This window comes from Hypanus sabinus, unplaced genomic scaffold (genome assembly GCF_030144855.1).
Source record: "Hypanus sabinus isolate sHypSab1 unplaced genomic scaffold, sHypSab1.hap1 scaffold_352, whole genome shotgun sequence".
NCBI classification, from domain to species: Eukaryota; Metazoa; Chordata; class Chondrichthyes; order Myliobatiformes; family Dasyatidae; genus Hypanus; species Hypanus sabinus.
Window position 1 is genome coordinate 206,612 of NW_026781253.1, and position 23,389 is coordinate 230,000.

At 47.2% G+C, this 23,389-nt stretch overlaps 1 long non-coding RNA gene across 1 annotated transcript in view; it reads right to left on the minus strand.

Annotated features, from left to right (window-relative positions):
- Nucleotides 1-4,157: 4,157 nt before the first annotated feature.
- LOC132388573 (uncharacterized) overlaps nt 4,158-23,389 on the minus strand; it is a 20,534-nt gene continuing 1,302 nt past the window's right edge. The window contains exons 2-4 of the long non-coding RNA XR_009510276.1: nt 21,313-21,433; nt 17,854-18,107; nt 4,158-4,229 (exon numbers count right to left, since the gene is read on the minus strand). This is a non-coding gene — a long non-coding RNA (uncharacterized LOC132388573). The remainder of the gene's footprint in view (nt 4,230-17,853; nt 18,108-21,312; nt 21,434-23,389) is intronic.

The following is a 23,389-nucleotide window of genomic DNA, read 5'->3' on the forward strand; positions in this document are numbered from 1 at the left end:
AGGGACTTCATGATCTATTGTTGGGCTGCTCTGCGTAAGGGGGTGGGGCCAGGGGAGATTAGACTGATTCGGGCAGTGTCCTAGACGTGGATGGTTAGGGACTTCATGATCTATACTTGGGCTGCTCTGCGTAAGGGGGTGGGGCCCGGAGAGATTAGACAGATTCGGGCAGTGTACTAGACGTGGATGGATAGGGACTTCATGATCTATAGTTGGGCTGCTCTGCGTAAGGGGGTGGGGCCCGGAGAGATTAGACTGATTCGGGCAGTTTACTAGACGTGATGGATAGGGACTTCATGTTCTATTGTTGGGCTGCTCTGCGTAAGGGGGTGGGGCCAGTGGAGATTGGACTGATTCGGGCAGTGTACTAGACGTGGATGGATAGGGACTTCATGATCTATTGTTCGGATGCTCTGCGTAAGGGGGTGGGGCCAGGGGAGATTAGACTGATTCGGGCAGTGTACTAGACGTGATGGATAGGGACTTCATGATCTATTGTTGGGCTGCTCTGCGTAAGGGGGTGGGGCCAGGGGAGATTAGACTGATTCGGGCAGTGTACTAGACGTGGATGGATAGGGACTTCATGATCTATTGTTGGGCTGCTCTGCGTAAGGGGGTGGGGCCAGGGGAGATTAGACTGATTCGGGCAGTGTACTACACGTGGATGGATAGGGACTTCATGATCTATTGTTGGGCTGCTCTGCGTAAGGGGGTGGGGCCAGGGGAGATTAGACTGATTCGGGCAGTGTACTAGACGTGGATGGATAGGGACTTCATGATCTATTGTTGGGCTGCTCTGCGTAAGGGGGTGGGGCCCGGAGAGATTAGACTGATTCGGGCAGTGTACTAGACGTGGATGGATAGGGTCTTCATGATCTATTGTTGGGCTGCTCTGCGTAAGGGGGTGGGGCCAGGGGAGATTAGGCAGACTGATTTGATTGCGGAGTACCAGTTTGTCCTGATTGGTCGATAAAATGGACACTGGAATAACAAATACTGACAAAATATCCCAGATGGTAGATCACTCTGGGAGATTGAAGAGAGACAGGGAAGGAGAGACGGTGAAAGAAAGGAGCGGTGAGAAAGGGGAGTGGGGAGATCCGGAGTGTGGAAGATGGAGCAGGGAGGGAGATACTGGATGGCCTGAGACCCATAGATTTATCAGGCTAATATGATCGGGAAGGACAGATCAGGTACGTGGACTAGATGTAATCTACCTAGACTTTAACAAGGTCTCAGATGGTACACCGCTCTGGAAGATGATGGTACAGGAGTCGGGAGGTCACGATGCTGATGTACAGTGACGCTGTTCTTGTTCAGTGTCGGTCGCCCTGATATAGGAAAGGCCACTGTGCTGGAAGGTTCACGAGGATGTTGGACTCGGGGGAGTGAGGCATGGTGAGTGATCAGGGAGGTCGGGATTTTATTCCGTGGATGGCAATGGTGACCTTACAGAGTTTTATAAAACCACAAGGGGCATACGTAGGGTGAAAGAGCACAGACGTTCCTCAGGTCTGGGGTATAGGTAACTAAAGGAGAGAGGATTAAGGTAAGAGTGGATGGCATAGAAGGAGAGAGATGTGGGCGGGAGACTGAAGGAGATAGACGGGGCGGGAGAGGGGAACATTGAAAATGAGGGGGAGGGAATGGGAGGAGAAACGGACAGAGTGGGGCGGAGGGGGAAGACTGGGGAGAAAGAAGGGCTAGATGACGAAAGACTTGTAGGAGAGTGGTTGCGGAGAATCGGGAACCGAGTAGAGGAGGAGAGGGACAGAGAGAGTGAGGTGAGTAGTGCGGGACGATAGGGGAGTGAGAGAAGGAGGAGAACGAGGATGTTGCCGGATTGGACTGAGGAATTAATGGCTAGAGGTCGGGCAATTTGTGACTTTATTCCTTGGAGTGTAGGGGTGACCTTAGAGAGATGTAGGAAACCAAGAGTGGTGAGTGTGTACAGTTACTTTCCGTAGACGTGGAGAATCGAGGACCAGAGCGCACAAGTCTTAGGTGAGAGGATAGTGGGATTTAATTAGGGAGCCGAGTCACAAGCTTGTGGTCAGTCTATGGGGCGAGCTGACAGAGGGAGTGGTCGAAGCGGATGCATTAGAAATTTGGACACTTGGGAGTATGATACGTAACCCATCCAGATGACGACATCGTTCTGAACTCTGACCTTTTTGTGCTGTGGTTGACAGCCCGCTGGATCCCGAGGCAATGGGAGGACCTTCGCCCTCATCGATGCGGGCTTCCTTTCTCTGAAAGTTCAGATCTGAGTAGGTGGAGTTCAGACCGTCTGGGAGAGGGAGAGAGAGCAGATAAGTGAGAGAGTGAGAGCGGTCAGAATGGAGTAGGTTTTCGGGAAGAAAGAGAAGAGAGAGGGGTGACAGAAGAGTGAGGATGAGGGATAAGGGTAGAGAGAGGAGAGATACAGGAGTCAGCAGAGGAGGGCGATGTAGGAAAGAGTAGGAGAAATCGACAGGGGCGATGGGCGGGAAGATGTAACAGAAAGAATGGGGAGGGAGAACGGGGTGTGAGAGGCTGAGACAGAGGGTGAGGTACACGGGAGAGAGTCGGGAACAGTGAGAGGGCAGGGAGAGGTGTGAGAGAGAGAGAAAGAGAGGGAGATTGAGAAGGGAGAATGAGGGGTGGAAAAGTGGGAGAGGGATGGGGAAGAGAGAAGAAGAGAATTTGAGAGAGAGAGAGAGATGCGAGGGGAGAGAGCGTCGGGGAAAGGAAAAGCGACGGGGATAGTGAGGAGCAGAGGGCTTGACAGGAGTTGAGGAACAACATTAGGGACAGAGCGAGGTTGGAAGACCGGGAGGGGCGGACTGGGAAATATGAGACGGAGCGGAGAGAGAGGGAACGAGCGCGAGTGGGAGAGACGGGAGGGAGAGGGGGCAATTGGAGGCGAAGAGAACGGGACAGTGGTAGACAGTGGGGAAAACGGGGAGAATTAGGAGGGGAGAGAGGGAGAGCGGAGAGGGTGTGAGGAGGTGAGGAAGGGGAGATAAGTGGAAAGAAGGAAAAGTGAGTGGGGTTAAGAAAAGTGTGAGAGGGTTATGAATTCATACGGCGTTCCCTCCTCACCACACGGACACGGTGCTCACTGATCTCCCCAACCCCATCCCACAGTGCTCGCTCCTCATCGCCCCTTCCTCCACACGGCACATCCCATGCTATCTCTCCTCACCGACCCTTCTCACAGCACACTCTCCTCAAATCATCCCACGGCACCATCCCCACCGTCCCTCCCACAAAGTTCACCTCCCCATCTTCTCTCCCACGCGTTCCCTCCGTCTTATGCTCAGACAGGCAATCATTAGGTACTTTTGCCCTGCGATCTCTCGACAAGATTGAAAACATCAGCAAAACACGGTCAAACAAACAAAGATGAAACTGACCTCTATCTGTCTGGACCCGAGACGCCGAGGGGGTCTTGAAGTTAACTTGCGCGTATAATACATCAGGTTCAGCTGGGGACAGAACAGAGAGGGTCAGAGACAGATTGAGGATCCCTACACAGCGTCCCATCACACATTCCCAGAGTCAGGCTTAGAGTGAAGCTCCCGCCCAACCTCCCATCGCACACTCCGGGATCAGACACAGAGTGAATCTCCCTCCACACCGTCCCTTCACACACTCCCGGGATCAGACACAGATTTAAACTCCCTCCACACCGTCCCATCACACACTCCCTGGGTCAGACCAGAGTGGATCTCCCTCCGCAAACGTCCAATCACACACTCCCAGGGTCAGTTACAGAGTGAATCTCCTGCAGACCGTCCCATCACACACTCCCGGGGTCAGATACAGAGTGAAACTCCCTCCACCAGTCCGATCACACACACAGTGGATCAGACAGAGAGTGAAAAACCCTCCACACCGTCCCATCACACACTCCCTGGGTCAGACCCAGAGTGAATCTCCCTCCACACCGTCCCATCACACACTCCCGGGGTCAAACATAGAATGAAGTTCTCTCCACACTGACTCATCACACACTCCCGGGCTGACGTAGTGTGAAATTCCCTCCACCAGTTGGTCACACACACCAGGATAAGCTGAAGAAGGATCAGTCGCCTGTCTCTGTGCCGCACTCACCTCGGGAAGGAGACCGTGTGTCCTTTTTTTCCCAACTTCACAGTTACGTAGCTCTCGCTGCGGTGCATCCTGCCGAGGATTCTCTGCGTCTCTGAGCTCAGACAGGGGAAGCAACCGTTGTCTGAGGAAACCTGTGTTAACAAGTGGGTTAGACCGGTACCAACCAACGCCGGATGAAGAACTGATACATTTAGAGAGCGAGAGCAGAGGGAGGAAGGGCGTGTTGCAGAGGGTGGTCGTGAGAAATGAGAGTGGTTGCGGGGAGAGTAATGAGAGTGGTGAAAAATAGGGGAGGATTCAGGGTCGGGTAGAGATAGAGAGGAGGGTGACAATGAACAGACTGGGGAGAAGGGAACTTAGAAGGTGTGTGTGGAGAGAGGAGAGCGAAAGGAGTGATGGAGATGGGGAAATGTGAGCGGAGAGAGTGTCAGACTTGGAGAAATGAAGGCGGGAGATATGTAGAGTTGTTGGGGAGAGAAGGTCGGTGAACGGAGTTAAGCGAGTGAGGTCAGGATGGAACAAGACAGCGTATAGGAGGAGAGGATGGATGGAGAGCGCGGTGGAGATGGGATTCTGGGAGGACTGAGGAATCGAAGTAGGAACAGAGAAAGGAAATGATTTGTTGGAGGTAAGTTGTGATGTAGGGTAGAAATAAGTGAGAGAAAGTCCGAGGGATTATTTCACTCATACAGAGCCTCAATTAGCCAGGACTGATGCACCCCCAGCTGGTTCCTGTTCTACGCATTGGACGTTACCACACTCCCTACGAGTGAGGTGAACAATTCACCTCGAAACTCGTTCCCTCCACAGGCTTTCTTCGCTTTCCTCGGCCAGTGACTCTCTCTCTCTCTCTCTCTCTCTCTCTCTCTCTCTCTCTCTCTCTCTCTCTCTCTCTCTCTCTCTCTCTCTCTCTCTCTCTCTCTCTCTCTCTCTCTCTCTCTCTCTCTCTCTCTTCCTCTCTCTCTCCCTCTCGTTCTCCATCGACAAGCTTTCCCAACTCTCCCCTTTTCATTCTCCGCTTTCCCTCCCACCATTCTCTTTCTTTCGTTCGTATATCCCTCCTCCGTCAACCCTTGCTCTTTTCTCTACCTCCTCTCGCCCACCTTTGCCCCTCTGTCTACTCTTCCCCATTATCTTATTCCAATCTCTCCCCCATCTGCCCCTCTCTTTTTCTTCTCTTCACGACCGACTCCTGTCGCCCTGACACGCAGATGTGCTTACACACTCACAGATGCTTTCTGTATTCCCCCGTCCCTTGCGACGGTACATGTCTTTCGGCCCATCTCCCCAGTCCCTTCCTCCGCTCCTCCCCTCACTCCGGGCTTCCCGCTCTCTCCCACCACACCTTCCTCCTCCCTTGTCCCATTCTTCCTCTTCCTCTCGTTTCCCTGTCTCTCTCTTCCTTCTCCCTACCTCGCCTGGCACTGGCTCATTCTGTCCCTCTCACCTCCCCCACCTCAACGACTTCGATATCAAACAGCATCCCTCTCCACTTCCCCTCTCCTCTACACCTTTCTTTAACGAAATTAAACGCTCTATTTCCTCCTCTTCATCCACCTCACTTATTCCTTCACTTCTTCGTTCTCTCTGGATTCCATGCTTCCTGACTTTCTCAATAATCCCTCCAGGGATACCTTATCAAATGCCTTGCTGAAATTCATTTACCCTACATCTACTTCTCTTCCTTCATCAAAGTGTTTAGTCACATCTTAAAAATATTGAAACAGGCTCGTTATGCACGGTCTGCCGTACAACACTATACTGACTATTCCCAGTCATTTTATATCTCTCCAAATGTTCATAAATCCTGCCTCTCAGGATCATCTCCATCCACTTACTAACCACTGAGTTAAGACTCATGGTCTATAATTCACTGAGCTATCTCGAACACTTTCTGGAATAAAGGAGGAACATCCGCAACCCTCCAATCCTCTGGAACCTTTCCCGTCCCCCTTGATGTTGCAAAGATATTCGCCGGAGGTTCAGTAATTTCCTCCCTCGCATCCACATAGCTTGGGGTACCTCTCGTCCGGTCCCGGCGACTTACTAACTTGATGCTTTCCAGAAGCTGCAGCTCATCCTCTTTCTTAATACCAACATGCTGCAAGTGATTGCTGCTGTCACGCAGATCATTTTCCATAGTGAATATTGAAGCAAAATATTCGTTATGTTTCTGCTATTTCCTCTTGTTCCTTACAGACTTTGCGACTGTCACACTTGATAGGTCATATTCTTCTATGCAGAGCTCCACGCAAATATCCCCTGAACATTTGCCTCATTTCTGCAATGCCTCTTCCCTGAGAACATCTGTTTCCAATTTAATCTTGCAGTTTCCTATCCGATAGCCTGATAATTCCTTTTACTCCAACAAAAACCTTGTCTGTTCCTATCTCACTCCAGTGCTATCGTAAAGGAGATAATGATCACTATCTCCAAAAATCTCTCCGATTGAGAAGTGTGACACCTGACCAGTTTTATTTCCCAATAGCTAATGAATTGCAGCCTTTCCTTTTGTGGGCTTATCTACACATTTGATGATGTATCCCGTGTAAGGAGACACGTCGCCGACGGAGACATTGCTTTGTGGATCCAGAACTGGCTTGCCCTCAGAAGGCAAAGAGAGGTTGCAGTCGTGCTATATTCTGCATGGAAGCCGGCGAACAGTGGAGTTCCTCAACGATCTGGTCTTGGACTTCAACTCTACGTGATTGCATGAATGATTTGAATGGGGATCTGGAGCTGTGGTTCTTAAATTTGTGGAAGATGAAAAGGTTCGCGGTGTTGTAGATACCCCCAATTATTAGGTCTGTCAGAGCTGACAGCGGGTCATTCATAGGATGCAAATCTGGGCAGAGAACTGGCAGATGGAATTCAACTCGGGTAGGCGACAGGCTTTTACTTTTGTAGGTCAAATATGATGACAGAATATAGTATTAATGGTCAGACTATTGGCAGTGTGGTGGATCAGAGAGATCTTTGGGATCGAGTCCATTGGACACTCAAAGCAGCTGCACAGGTTGTGTCTGTGGTTAAGAAAGCGTACGGTGTATTGACCTTCATCAATCGTGAGATTGAGTTTAGGAGCCGAGTGTCAATGTTGCAAATTTATAGGATCCTGGCCAGACGCTCCCTGGAGGACTGTGTTCAGATCTGGTCGCCTTTCTAAGGGAAGGGTGTGGAAACGATGGAAAGGATGCAGAGGATATTTGCAAGGATGTTCCCTGGTTTCGTGAGCATGCCTTAAGAGAATAGGTTGAGCGATCCCGGCCATTTTTCCTTGGAGAGACGGAAGATAACTGACGATATGATAAGGTGTCTCAGATGATGAGAGGCTTTGATTTTGTGGATAGTCAGAGGGCTTTTCCCAGGGCTGAAATAGATAGCTCTAGAGGGCCCAGTATTAAGGTGCTTGGCAGTAGGAACAGAGGGGAATCCATGGGTATGTTTTTTTGTCCGGAGAGAGTGCTGAGTACGCGGAATGCTCTTCCGGCGATGTTGGTGGAGGCCGGTACGACAGCCTCTTTTAACAGTCTCGTAGACAGCTAAATGTAGCTCAGGGACAAATAGAGGGCAATGGGTTACCCTAGGGAATTTCAAAGATAAGGACATGATCACAGAGTTTGTGGGCTGAAGGGCCTCTATTGTGCTGTAGGAATTATGTGTTTCTATGTTTCTAGGACCTGTGGACGGAGTGGTCTGAAGAGCGTGGATCCGGGGGTCGGCTAAGCTCGCAAAAGGTCGACGGGAACAAATGGACGACACTGTCAGCTCCAACGTTTGCACATTTCATGAGAATATGCCCCTTTTACATGTTGCTTTACAAACCATATGGACAAATTATAAAGCTGAATCGTTTACTCTCATATCGTGTACTGTTTGTAAACATAGTACAACGTCCACCCAAACGAGATTTCGTAAGTTTCTCGGGCCGGGGGCTACCATCACCCGGATGAAGACGCGAGCCGAACCGGTGATTGCATTATTATTTTCTAGTAAGCCCCTTCTTTAGCTTTCACAAGAGTTTTGAGTTCCCTTTTCAGCCAAAATCGAATACTTCTTGACTACTGATAACTTCTTCATTTTTGGAATACACAGGTCCTGCAACTTCCTCATCTTTTCCTAGAAACGAAGACAATTGCTGCACAGTTGAAATCCCTTGCAGATATGTTTGGTGAAATGGCAGATAGGTTCAACCCGGGCAAATAGAAAGATAAAGCACACTATTAAAGACAAGACAGTGCCGATGAGCAGAGGGATCTTACGGTCCGTGTTTGTAGCTCCATGAACATGGCTCCACAGTTTCCAGACGGTATGAGGATAAGTGGAGAGGCACGTAGTTTTGAGGAAGTAGACAGGCTGCAGAAGGGCTTAGACAGGGCAAAGAAATGGCAGATGTACTGCTGCGTTAAAAGATGTATGGTCATGCTCTTTGGGAGAAAATTGAAGAGTTGAATATTTTCTAAATGGAGAGAAAACACAAAGAAAACAGATCTGAGATTCACGGGGACATTAAAAACCCTTGTGCGGGATTCCCTAAAGGACAATTTGCAGGTTGCAGACAGAAATCTACAGCACGTTCCCGGCCACTCCGCCCACAATGTCGTGCCGAAGATGTAACTTTCTCAGGTTGAGTCTGTGGTGAGGAGGGCAAATGCATGTCAGCATTTCGACTCGAATTTAAAAGGAAAGGTGCGTTGCTGAGACTTTATAAAGCACTGGTGAGGCCTCACCTGGAGTATTGTGAACAGTTTTGGGCCTCTTATCTTAGAAAGATGGTGCTCAAAGTGGAGATGGTTCAAACGAGGTTCACAAAAATGATTCCATGATTGAATGGCGCCAGATTAGAAGCGCAGGAAATCTCTAGGCCTGCACCCATTGGAATTTAGAAGGAAGAAGAGCGATCCCATTGAAATCTATTGAAAATATAACTGCCTTGATCGAGGTGGTGTGGCGAGGATTTTTTTCTATGGTGGGGGAGTTGAAGACCAGAGGACAAATACTTAGAAGAGCAGCGCGTCCTTCTGGAACGGGGACAAGGAGACATTTATTTAGCCAGACTGTGGTGAATTTGTGGATTTCTTTGCCACAGCCGGCCTTGGAGGCCAAAGCTTTCTTCTTGTATATATTTATGGCAGAGATTCTTGAATACTGGAAGAGGGGATGGGATTGAGGCTGAGAAGTAAATTAGATAAGGCACGCTGAAATGCTGGAGCAGACTAAATGAGACAAATGGTCTAATTCTGCTCCTAAATCCTACGTTCGCATGGTAAGTTACTTTGTTTGAATGTGAAAAAAAAAATGATTTTGCCAAGCTGGACTAGCTGAAGACTGAGGTCACGAAGGTCACAGGATAAGTTGCAGACGCTGCCTTGCTTGTGCGAGCTAACAAAAGCTAGCAGCATTGCATACCAAAAATGAGGTAATGTTCACTTTAATCCCACACTGTCTTGGTAAAAGAGGAACTGACTGTAGACGTGCAGTTCTAAATTTGTCCACCTCCCGGTAGCATTCGTAAACTAGATGATATCTAATAAGTGCTTCTTGAAATCGCTCACTGAGTATTTTTGTCTGTTGGCTGTTGCCCAAAATTCACTGTATACATTTAATAGATAACTTGACATTGGTGGAGTCGTAAGGCAACGGGATCACCTATTGAGCGGTAAACCGTACACCGAGGTTTGCGTCTTTATTTCTGTTTGATCCCAGGATAAATTCTTTTACAGTCCAATTCTGTAAAACAGGGTAAATCCTTCGGGAATAATGATGTGGGACACAGGGAGAGATGACCGGCTGATTTGATTGTGTAGGAGCTAGTTTTTCAGTTGTTATGTGCAATAAACACAGACATGTCCATTAAGAATATATCAGATGGTAGAAACCCAAGGAGATGGAAGATTGGGAGAGACGGACATGAACTGGAGTGGTGAGAGAGGGAAAGAGAGGAGGAGATTGGGAGCGTGGAACATTGAAGGGGGAGGGAGGTGCCAGATGGCGTGAGACGCAGGGAAAGTAGTCGGTCTGATTTGACCGGGGAAGGGAGATCAAGCACGGATAGAAGATGTAACTTGCATGGAATTTAACAAGGCTTTTGACAAGGTCCAGTTTGCAGACCACATTGAAGGATGATGTGGAACCCGCGAACACCTCTCTGAGAAGTTTGATTGCGTTCTGCTTTGTGGCGGTTTGTATGAGAATGTAGAAGGAGCTGTGAGTAACCTTGCCGAAGAGAATGATGTTGGTGGCGTTGTCTCTAACTATCCACACGAACAATGCCTCTCATCATTTATACACCTCTGTCAGGTCACCTCATATCCGCCGTCGCTGCAAGGAGAGAACTCCGAGTTCACTGAAACTATTACTAGACGGCATGATCCCCAATCCATGCACAAATCCTTGTAAAGCTCCTCTGCACCATTCCTACAGGTTCCACATTATTCTTGTGTGTTGACGAGAACTGAGCACAGTTCTCCAAGGTGGGGTGGTGGGGTGGGGGGTGCCTGACCTGTGTGCTATAGGGCTGCAACATTACCTGTCGCTGTTGAACTCAATTCCACGGTTGATGATTACCAATGCATCGGACCTTAAACGCAGAGTCAAACTGCGCAGCAGCTCTGCGTGTCTGATGGACTCGGACTCCAAGATCCCTCTGATCGTCCACACTGCAAGGTTTACCATTAGTAATGTATCCTGCCATTATACTTAACCTACACAAATGAACCACCTCCCACTTACCTGGGTGGAACGCAATCCGCCAATTCTCAGCCCAGTTTTACATCCAAAAGACCATAAGACAAAGGAGCAGAAGTTGGTCATTCGGCCCATCGAGTCTGCTCCGCCATATTATCATGAGCTAATCTCATTTAGTGCCACTCCCCCGCATTCTCACCTTATAATTTGATGCCCTGGGAATTTAGATGACTATCAATCTCTGACTTAATTACACCCAATTACTTGAAATCCATTGCCGCCCGTGGCATCAAATTCCACAGATTCACCACCCTCTGGAATATAAAAAAAAAATCTCTGTTCTGAAGGGAGGCCCTTCAATCCTTAATTCATGCCTCTTCGTACTGGACTTTCCCAACATGGAAAACAATTTTGCCACCACCACTCTGTCCATGCCTTTCAACATTAGAAATGTTTCTATCATTCCCCCCCCCCTTATTTTTTTAATCTCCAAGGAGTACAGTCCAAGAGCGGCCAAACGTATGTTAACCCTTTCATTCCCGGAATCACTGTAGTGAAGCTTCTCTGAAACCACTCCAAAGTCAGCTCAAACTTTTTTTAAATAAGTATACCCAAACTGCACACAGTACTCCAAGTGAGGTCTTAACAGTGCCTTATAGAGCTTCAACATCGCATCCTTGCTCCTATACTCTATTCCTCAAGAAATAAATGCCAACATTGCTTTTGCCTTCTTCACCACTGACTCAACCTGGAGGATAACATTAAGGTTATCCTTCATGAGGACACCCAAATCCTGTTGAATCTCAGAATTTTGAATTTTCTCCTTATTTATATTATATTCTGCCCGTTTATTTAACCAGATAACCATACAAAAATCACAGCACAGAAACAGGCCATCAAGGCCCTTCTAGTCCGTGCTGTCGCTTACACACAACTAGTCCCAGTGGCCCGCACTCAGCCCATAAGCCTCCATTCCTTTCCTGTCGATATACCTATTCAATTTTGTTTTAAATGATAATATCGAATCTGCCTCTACCACTTCTACTGGAAGCTCATTCCACCCAGCGACCACTCTCTGAGTAAAGAAATTCGTCCTCGTGTAACCTTGAAACTTTTGCCCCCGAACTCTCAAATCATGTCCTCTTGTTTGAATATCCCCTACTCTCAATGAAAAAAGCCTATCCAAGTCAACTTGATCTTTCCCTCTCATAATTTTAAATATCTCTACCAAGTCCCCCCTTCACAACGTTCTACGCTCTAAAGAATAAAGACCTAACTTGTTCAGCCTTTCCCTATAACTTATGTGCTGAAACCCAGGTAACATTGTTGTAAATCTCTGTACTAACTCTATTTTGCTGACATCTTTCCTATAATTCGGTGACCAGAACTGTACACAATACATCAAATTCGGCCTTACAAATGCCTTGTACAATTTTAACATTACATTCCAACACCTATAATCAATGCTCCGATTTATAAAGGCCAGCATACCAAAAGTTTTCTTCACCTCCCTATCCACATGAGATTCTACCTTCGGGGAACTATGCACCAATATTCCTAGATCAATCTGTTCTACTGAATTCTTCAATGCCCTACAATTTCCCGTAATTCCATAGGCTCCTATCTTGTTTAGCAGCCTCATGTGCCTTCTGAGAATCCAAGTATAGAACATCTACTACATCACCCTTTTCTAGCCTACGTGTAATTTCCTCAAAATGCAATCGATACCCCGCTGTAACCTCTGACGGCTCTCCACACTATCCGACCTCCATGCAGAATATGACCCTTCTGCAACAAGCCTTCTGTGGGCAAGCCTGTCCTTTTGACGTCAGTGGTGGGTAAATTAATGGAAAGTATTCTTAGAGATGGTGTATATAATTATCTGGATAAACAAGGTCTGATTAGGAATAGTCAGCATGGATTTCTGCGTGGAAGCTGCTCATGTTTGACACATTTTATTGAATTTTTTGAAGAGGTTACGAGGAAGGTTGACTAGGGTAAAGCAGTGGAAGTTGTCTATTTGGACTTCAGTAAGGCCTTTGATAAGGATCCGCATGGAAGGTTAGTTAGGAAGGTTCAATCGTTAGGTATTAATATTGAAGTAGTAAAATACATTCAACAGTGGCTGGATGGGAGATGCCAGAGAGTAGTAGTGGATAACTGTTTGTCAGGTTGGAGGCCGGTGACCAGTGGTGTGCCTCAGGGATCTATGTCAAAGGTTTTACTAAAGTCCATATAGACAACATCCACTGCTTTATCCTCGCATTAGGGTTATATGGTTATAAAGATCCCACCTTCCTTGGAAAGAAAATCAAAGAAATGCAACAAAAAAAATGGAGAACTGTCTACAGTCTTGTTGACTCACTATAGAAAGGATGTGGAAGCATTGGCTAGGGTACGGAGGAGATTCTCCAGGATGCTCCCTGGTTTAGATGGTATGCATTATGATCAGAGATTAAGTGAACTGGGGCTTTACCCTTTGGAGTGAAGGGGGACGAGAGGAGAAATGATTGAGGTATACAAGATATTAAGAGGAATAGATAGAGGGACAGCCAGCTCCTCTTCCCCAGGGCATCACTGCTCAATACAAAAGGACATGGCTTTAAGGTAAGGGTTTGGAATTTCAAAGGGAATATTAGAGGAAGGTGCTTTTACTCAGAGAGTGGTTGGTGCGTGGAATGCACTGCCTGAGTTAGAGGTGGAGGCAAATACACCAGTGAAATTTAAGAGACTACTAGACAGGGAAATGGCAGAATTTAAGGTGTGGGGTTATATGAAGGGGGGCATGGTTTAAGGGTCGGCACAGCATTGTGTGCTCAGTTGCCTGTACTGAGTTGTTCTATTCCGTGTTCTATGTTATAATATTACCATACAATTCTTATTTGTTATTACCATCCATAAAGCCTCAGTTAGACGAATTTTCTTGCCTGTCCTGACTGTTGACTTCGGTAATATTTTCTCAGCCCAGTAATGTCACTCCTCCTCCTTTAATTCCTTCCTCTTTCTCACGACTAAAATAGGGATACCAGAGATATCGTGCTCTCCTGCTTGCTACTCCTACACCCAATTCTCAGCAATGTCCACAATTTTTATATTCGCTGTATTGGTTCATTCCTGAGATCAAACGCCTTTTTTTTATAATTTATTGCATTGAAATATATGGAGCTTAGTGCACCAGTCCCATTATGCATAAACTCTTGATATCTGAGTATTTCTGCGGTATCAACTTCTGCCTCCAAATCGACTCTGCTCTGCTCTGCTCTGGAGTTCTGAATCCCATCCCCCTGCAACTCAATTTCAGCAACTCTCCAGTCCAGTGGTCCTGGACTTTAATAGCTAAATCCTGACCTCAATTTGCAAAACCACCTTCCCATACATACACTTTTCATTTGTACATATATGCTGCTTACTCACTTACTTAAGAATCATAGAGAAGGAATGGTGTGCTGAGAAAAGAGAAAGGAAAGGGCGGAGAATGGAGACACAGAAAGGGTGTTCAGATTGCATCTTTTACAGCAGAATATGTGAGTTACCATTTTCATGCTCCTTATCCCTGATTGGAGTCTGTTAATACGCCGAAATCCACTGACTAGCAGTCACAGACAGAGCAAGAATCCCTCCATACTATCCCATCACACACTCCTTGAAAAATACACTGAGTAACGCTCCCTCCACAACGACGGTCTATTACACACTGCTGGGGTCACACACAGAGTGCAGCTCCCTCCACATTGTCCCAACACACACTCCGGGGTCTTACAAGGAGTGAAGCTCAGTCCACGCCGAGCCGTCACACACTCCCGGGGTCAGAGAAACAGCGAATCTCTCTAAGTATTATACCATCTCACTCTCTGGGTTAGACATATGAAGTACCTCCCACACCATCGCAGCACACTCTACTAGAATCAGAAAAGATATGAAACCCTCTCCCTCCTCCGGTTCCCCTACTCACCAATACCCAGCCTTTCGGCTTTCCAGCAGTCTCGAATTGCGTGTGTCGCTCGGAGATGGTGGTGTGTGTGTGAGCGGACTGTGTGCTGCCATTAGAGGAAGGAAGGGGAGGAGAGAGGAGGCCAGGGAAAGGGTGGTGAGTTTGCAAACACTGTTGCAAGTGGTGTGGAATCACATGACCGGCCCGTGCATGCAGAGTAGTGGAGAGATTCAGATCCTGGTGATAGACGCCCATTGGAACGGGGGGAGGTGTAACACCAACTATGATCTCTCCCTAATACCCCCCACAATTAACTGTGTCACATAGTGGGAGGAGAGTGGAGAGACGACGTATATGGGAAACGTTTAGCACAAGGACTGTATCACCGAGATTGGAATGGGACATATGAGTACGTACGGAATGATGGAGACGGCGAAGTGTGCAGGAGGGGGTTTGGGTCACGGGAGATGGGTTTGGGAGACGGGATTGCTTGGAACGGAGTGATGGATGACAGAGACGGGAGTGGTGCATTGCAGACAGTGTGTGACGGTGACGGGAAATGAGTGTAGGGGAGAACGCTTGACGGGGTTTAGAGCGATTTTGCAGAGGGAGGGTGTTATGCATACGGAGTGAAGTGTTTTCGATTGTTTTGGAATTACTTTGCAGCTTAACTTTCTCCCAATAGGTACTTCCCATCACACCCTCGGCATCCCGAATGACCCTGAGTTCATCCATTTCCATTTCCAACTCCCTCAACGCGGAGTGTTAAAGCTGCAGCTGGATACACTTAAGACCATAACACTCAGGAGCAGAGCTCGGCCATTCGGCCCTTCTAGTCTGCTCCGCTATTTTATCATGAGCTGACCCATTCACCTATTTAGTCCTACTTCTCCCGAATTCTCATCATAACCGTTGATGCCCTGGCTACTCAGATACCTATCAATCTCTGCCTAAATACACCCATGACCGCCTCCACTGCCGCCCGTTAACATCAAATTCCAGAGATTCAACACCCCTCTGGCTAATAGAATTTCTTCTCATCTCTGTTCTGAATGGACGCCTTTCAATACTTCAGTCATGTCCTCTCGTAATAGACTCCCCCACCATGGGAAACAACTTTGCAAGATCCACTTTGTCCATGCCTTTCAACATTCGAAATGGTTCAATAAGGTCCCCCTCATTCTTCTAAATTCCAAGGATTACAGTGCAAGAGCGGGCAAACGTTCCTCATATGTTACCCTCTTATTCCCGGACTCATTCTAGTGAAATTTCCCTGAACCCTCGCCAACGTCAGCACATCCTTTCTTAAATAAGGAGGCTAAACTGCACACAGCACTCCAACTGAGTTCTTACCAGTGCCTTATAGAGCTTCAACATCACACCCCTGCTCCTATAATCTATTCTTCTAGAAGTAGACAATAGATGCAGGAGTGGGCCATTGGTCTTTTCGAGGCAGCACCGCCATTCAATGTGATCAGGGCTGAACATCCACAATCAATACTCTGTTCCTGCCTTCTCCCAATATCCCGTGACGGCGCTATCCCAATATCCCGTGACGGCGCTATCATTAAGGGCTCTACCTAACTCTTTCTTGAAAGCATTAACTGAATTGGCCTCCACTGCCTTCTGAGGCACAGCATTCCATAGATCCACAACACACTGGGTGATTTTTTTTTTCCTGAACTCCGTTCTAAATCTGCTACTCCTTAAAATGTGGCCTTTGGTTCTGCACTCCCCCATCATCGGGAAAATGTTTCCTGCCTCTAGCGTGACCAATCCCTGAATAATCAAATACGTTTCAATCAGATCCCCTCTCATCCTTCTAAATTCCAACGTATACAAGTCCAGTTTCTCCAATCTTTCATCACCCGACTGTCCCGCAATCCGTGAATCAACCTCGTGAAGCTATGTTGCACTCACTCAATAGGAAGAATGTCCCTTTCTCAAATTTGGAGACCAAAACTGAACAAAGAGTACGCTAGATGTGGTCTCACGAGGGCTCTGTGCAACTGCAGAAAGACCTCTTTGCTCCTATACTCAACTCCCCTTGTTATAAAGGCCAGCATGCCATTAGCTTTCTTCGCTGCCTGTTGTACCTGCATGCTTGCTTTCATTGACTGATGTACAAGAACACCTAGATCTCATTGTACTTCCCTTTTTCCTAACTTGACACCATTCAGATAGTAATTTGCCTTCCTGTTCTTGTCACCAAAGTGGATAACCTCACATTTATCCACATTAAACTGCATCTGCCATACATCAGGCCAATCACCCAACCTGTCCAAATCACCCTGCATTCTCCTTACATCACTCCTCATATTTCACACTGCCACCCAGCTTTGTGTCATCTGCAAATTTACTAATGCTACTTTTAATCCTTTATCTGAATCATTAACGTATATTGTAAATAGATGCGGTCCCAACACTGAGCCTTGCGGTACCCCACTAGTCACTGTCTGCCGTTCTGAAAATGACCCATTAAACCCGACTCTTTGTTTTCTGGCAGCAAAACAATTTTCTATCGATTTCTGTACTCTACCCCCCAATACCATGTGCTCTAATTTTGCCAATAATCTCCTGAGTGGGACCTTATCAAAGGCTAACTGAAAGTCCAGGTACACGACATCCACTGACTCCACTTGTCCATTTTCATAGATAGATCCTCATAAACTTCCAGAGGCTTAGTCTGGCGGAGTCAGACAATAGATGTGATGCCCACCACATCGACCCAAGACGCATAGCCCAGAACACAGACTGAGTAATCCTATCTCTCTCTATCTCTCGCTCTGACTGCCCATCTCTCTCCTCAACGTCTCCCTCTGTCTCTCCCCCTCTCTCTGTCTCTCTTTCGCATCTCTGTCTCTCCCCTTGAGAATGGTGTTCAAGCGGGGTTGAACCCTCCCCCCTCTCTCTCTCTCTCTCTCTCTCTCTCTCTCTCTCTCTCTCTCTCTCTCTCTCTCCCTCTCTCTCTCTCTCTCTCTCTCTCTCTCTCTCTCTCTCTCTCTCTCGCTCTCTCTCTCTCTCTCTCTCTCTCTCTCTCTCTCTCTCTCTCTCATCTCTCTCTCTCTCTCTCTCTCTCTCTCTCGCTCTCTCTTTCCTTGAGAGTAGGTGCGGGGGAATGGGGGATTTCACCTCACCTTTCCTGCAGGTCAACGTTGGCAGAATAATTTGCATTCGGGGATAGAGCTGTTCTGTTTGACGATGCACGTATTCCTGAGACAGGTTATCTGGCATAAGTCCAGAAGGGAAATCACGATTGTCCTGGATTCAAGGGACGAATACAACTCAAGGTCATTTAGTCGACATTGGCTCCGGGTCCTGTTCATCTCCTGATATTGTTCCACAAGAGTCAGCTGGTCTCGTTCGGAAGAGATCAGGGAGAGGCGAAACTCTGTCAAGGAGGAAAAGAGAAATTTGCAAAAGTTTCGGAAGAATAGGTAATATCTAAAAGATTCTAAGGCTAACAGGAAGGATCTTAATAAGGTAAATAGGAGGGGCCAGAAGGGGCCATCTGAAGCCTTGCTGGGCAGGATTAAGGAATAATCATCGGGACTGGATGAGATGTGCACCAGGCTACAATGACAGGCGAGGGAGGAGATTGCTGAGCCTCTGGCGATGATCCTTGCATCATCAATGGAGACGGGAAGGGTTCGGGAGGCTTGGAGAATTGCGAATATTGATCCTTTAGTCAAGAAATGGAGCAGAGATAGCCCAGGAATTTATAATTCCATTGAGTCTTCACTCACTGGTTTGTACATTGATGGAGGAAATCCTGAGAGACAAGATTTATGAACATTTTCAGACGTATAATATGATTAGGAATAGTCAGCATGGCTTTGTCAAGGGCAGGTGGTGCCTTACGAGCCTGATTGAATTTTTTGAGGATGTGACTAAACACATTGATGAAGGAAGAGCAGTAGACGTCGTGTATATGGATTTCAGCAAGGCATTTGATAAGGTACTCCAGGTAATGATAATTGAGAAAATAAGGAGGCATGGGAACCAAGGGGACATTGTTTTGTACATCCAAAACTGGCTCACAGAAGGTAATGTGTGATTGTAGACGTATCATATTCTGCATGGAAGTCGGTCAGCAGTGGAGTGCCTCAGGGACCCTAACACTTAGAGATGTTTTTTTAATGACCTGGATGAGGAGGTGGCGGGTTGGGTTGGAAAGTTTGCTGCTGACACAAAGGTTAGGGGTGTTATGTACAGTGTGGAGAGCTGTCAGAGTTTACAACGGGACCTTGATGTGAAGCAAAACTGTGCTGAGAAGTGGCAGATGGATATCAATACAGGGAAGTGTGAAGTGGTTCATTTTGGTAGGTCAGATATGACGGCAGAATATAGTATTAATGGTAAGAATCTTGGCAGTGTGGAGGATCAGAGGAACCTTGGGGTCCGAGTCCATCGGACGCTCAAAGCAGTTCAAAGTGGTTCAGAAGGCGCTTGGTGTATTGGGTTTCATCAATCGTGGAACTGAATTTAGAAGCCCAGAGTTAATGTTGCAGCTATATAGGTCCCTGGTCAAACCATTGGAGTACTGTGCTCAGTTGTTTCGCCTCACTGAAGAACGGATGAGGAAGCCATAAAAAGATAGAAGAGGTGATTTACAATGATGTTGCCTGGAATGGGGAGCATGCCCTATGTGAATAGGTTGAGTAAACTCGGCCTTTTCTCGGAGGAGCGACGGAAGATGAGAGGTGACCTGACTGAGATGTATAAGATTATGACAGGCACTGATCGTGTGGACAGTCAGTGACTATTTCTTACGGATGATCTGGCTAACAGGAGTGGGCACAGTTTTAAGGAGCTTGGCAGAAGGTACAGATGAGATGTCAGCGGTAAGCTCTTTACAAAGAGAGTGATGGGCTAGTGGAATGGGCTGCCGGCAACGGTGGTGGATGCGAATACGATAGGGGTCTTTTAAAATACTTTTGGCTGGCTGCATGGAGCAGAGTAAAATAGAGGGTTATAGGTAAGCCAAGTAATTTTCTATCGTAGGGACATGTTCGGCACAACTTTGTTGGCCGAAGGACCTTATTATGCTGTAGGTTTTCAGTTTTCATGAGAACTACACAACTCAGAACATGGGTCCCAGCAACATATCATCCAGGACTCTCATTTTCTCCACAGAGCATCATTTTGTTACCCTTGTTAACGAATCCCGACAGCTCGCCTCCGCTCTCCAGAACATTCCCTTCTGAGCACAGAACATTAAACAGAGCCACCAAACTACTGTCAGCAACTACCACACACACACACACACACGCACACACACTCACACTCACACACACACACACACACCAGTATCCGAAGTTTCTGGTCGTGTATGTGTGTGGGGGGCGGTGTGCGGGGTTTGAGTCCGGAATGGGAATATATGGTGGTGATATAGTAGGCCCTACAGGAAGTGGTGTCCACGCAGACATGGGGTCACTGATGCAACGTTCCTGAGGCACCATCGCAGCACATTCTAATGGAGTCAGAAAACCTGCACAACCCTCTCCCTCCTCCCGTGCTTTCCACTCACCAATACCCAGCCTATAGGCGTACAAGTGTCAAATTGAGTGTGCCTCTCCAAGATTGTATGTGTGTGTGTGTGTGTGTGTGTGTGTGTGTGTGTGTGTGTGTGCGTGTGCGTGTTGCGTGTGCGTGTGTGTGTGTGTGTGTGTGTGTGTGTGTGATCGGCTACAGTGCTGCGAGAACACCAAGGAAGGGGAGGAGAGAAGAGGCCAGGGGAACGGTGTGAAGATTGCAGATACTGAAGCAAGTGGTGTGGAACCACACGACCTGCCTGTGCATACAGAGCTGTTGAGAAGCTCAGATCCTGGTGATAGATATCCAGTGGAAGGGGCGAGGTGCAATACCAGGGCGTCAACTCTTCCTTATATTCACCACAATAGCCTGTCACACAGAGGGAGGAAGGAGGGTGCGGGGGTCGATGTGGTTGGGGAGCGTTTAGCAAATGGAATGTATCCCGGATATGAGAGGGGCGTAGGGACCGTATAGTATGTGAGAGGGGGTAGAGAGAGAGTGTCAAAGAGAGGCTGTACAACAAAAGAAAATAGAGTCAGCGCAGAAAGAGAGAGAGGGGAGAGGGTGGTAGAAACATAGAGATTTGGATGTGGACTGAGTGTGTGTGTGGAGGTGGAGTGAAGCAGGAAGACAGAGAGGGGAGAGAGAGATAGAGAGAGTGAGAGACAGAGAGAGAGACAGAGATACAGAACAATAACCCATGGAATGTCCGAACAGACACAACCGGGCTCAGACACAAAGTGAAGCTCCCACGATTCCGTCCCACCAATATCACACCCAGAGTGAAGATCACTCCACTCCGTCCAATCACAGAATCCCTGGGTCAGACACCGACCCCTTCCGCTCTCTACCTCTCTGTTTGTTTGTCTGTTTTCTGTCTGTCTGTCTGTCTGTCTGTCTGTCTGTCTCTCTCTCTCTCTCTCTCTCTCTCTCTCTCTCTCTCTCTCTCTCTCTCTCTCTCTCTCTCTCTCCTTCTCGTCTCTCCTCTCTCTCTCTCTCTCTCTCTCTCTCCCCTCTCTCTCTCTCTCTCTCTGTCCTTAAGAAGTAAATTCGCAGGTTACCCTGGATTCAACGTGTGAATGCAACTCATGGACAAATAGACGATATCGGAACCCGCTTCTGTTCCACTTGTTCCAAAGGTCTTCTAGTCTCGGTCGGAAGTGATCGGAGAGAGACAAATTTCTGTCAACAAGAAAAGAAAAGCTTACTAAAGGGGTTCATAAAGTTTGGTTATGTTAGAGATCTCGAAGCTTATAAGGCTAACAGGAAGGTGCTTAATAAGGAAATTAGGAGAGCCGGAGAGGGCCATGTGAAGGTGTTGGCGGGCAGGATTAAGGAAGAAATCAAGACATTCTACAAGAGTGTGAAGAGCAAGAGGGGAAGACGTGAAGGAATTGGACTCATCAAGTGTGACAGTTGGAAAGTGTGTATGGAACCAGAGGAAATAAAAAAGGTACTTAATGTATAGGTTGCTTCAGTATTCCCTATGGAAGAGGATCTTGGTGATAGTAGTGGTAACTTGCAGCAGACTTAAAAGCTTGAGCATGTGGAAATGTCACTGGGACGGATGAGATGTAAACCAGTCTACCATGAGAGGCGAGGGAGGAGATTACTGAGCATCTGGCGATGTTCTTTGAATCATCAGTGGGGACGGGAGAGTTCCTGGAGGATTGGAGGGTTGCGGATGTTGTTCCTTTATTCAAGAAAGGGAGAAGATATAGCCCAGGAAATTATAGACTAGTGAGTCTTACACCACAGGTTTGGTAAGTTGATGGAGAATATCCTGAGAGGCTGTATTTGTGAACTTTTTGAGTGGTTTGATATGATTAGGAATACTCAGAATGGCTTTGTCAAGGGCAAGTTGTACAGAACGAGACTAATTGATTCTTCTGAGGATGTGACTGAACACGTTGATGAAGGAAGAACAATAGATGTAGTGTATATGGATTTCAGCAATTATTTGTTAAGGTTCTCCATGCATGACTTATTGAGGAAGGAAAGAGGCATGGGATACAAGGCGACATTGCATTTTGGATCCAGAACTGGCTTACCCACAGAAGACAAAGAGTGGGTGTGGACGGTTCATTTTGTGCTTGTATGTCGGTGACCAGTGGTGTACCTCAGGGATCTGTTCTGGGAACCTTACTGTCCGTGTTTTGTTTTTTTTTGTTGTTGTTGTTGTTGTTTTTAAGTCACCTGGATTACGAAGTGGAGCGATGGGTTAGTAAGTGAATTGATGTTAGTGGTGGCTGGGAGTATGGAGGAGTGGTGACATCTTGGGATCCGAGTCCATAGAACTCTCACAACGCTGTGGTTGTGAAGGCGTATGGTGTATTTTCCTTCGTCAATCATGGAATACAATTTAGACCCGACAGGTGATGTTTGCTGCTATATATGACCCTGACCAGATCTCACTTGGAGTACTGTGCTCACTTCCCGTCTCCACACTACGGTAAGGATTTGGAAGCCATAGAAAGGGTGCAGAGAAGATTTACAGGGATGTTTCCTCGAGAGGGGATTAAGCCTTATGTTAATACGTTGTGTTTTTCTCCTTGGAAGCCAAGGAGGATTAGAAATGAGCCAAGGAGGTGGAAAATATGATGAGAGGCATTAATAGTCAAAAAACATTTTCCCCCACGGCTGAAATGGTTGCCACAAGAGGACACTGTTTCACTAGCTGGTGTGCCACTGCAGAGGAGTTGTCAGGGATAAATTTTTTACTCAGAGAGTGGATCTGCGTGGAAATAGCAGCCGGCAACGTTCTGGAGGCAGATACGATAGGGTCTTTTAAAAGACTTCGAGATAGGTACATGGAGCTTACTGAAGGGGCGACAGGTAAGCCAAGTAATTTCTAAAGGAGGGACAATTTCATCTCGACTTTGTGGGCCGAAACCGCCTGTATTATGCTGTAGGTTTTCTATGTTTCTATGAAAACTTGCGCAACTCAGAACATAGGTCCTAGCAACGTACCATCGAGGACTCTCGCTCTCTACATAGAGTTTCCGTTTGTTTGCATATTAACGAATCTCCTGTTCCGACAGGTTGTGTACGTGTGTAGGGGGCGGTGTGGGGAGCTTTAGGCCGGAATGGAATTTTTGGTTGGTGATAAAAATGGGCCCTACAGGGAGTGGTGTCCAC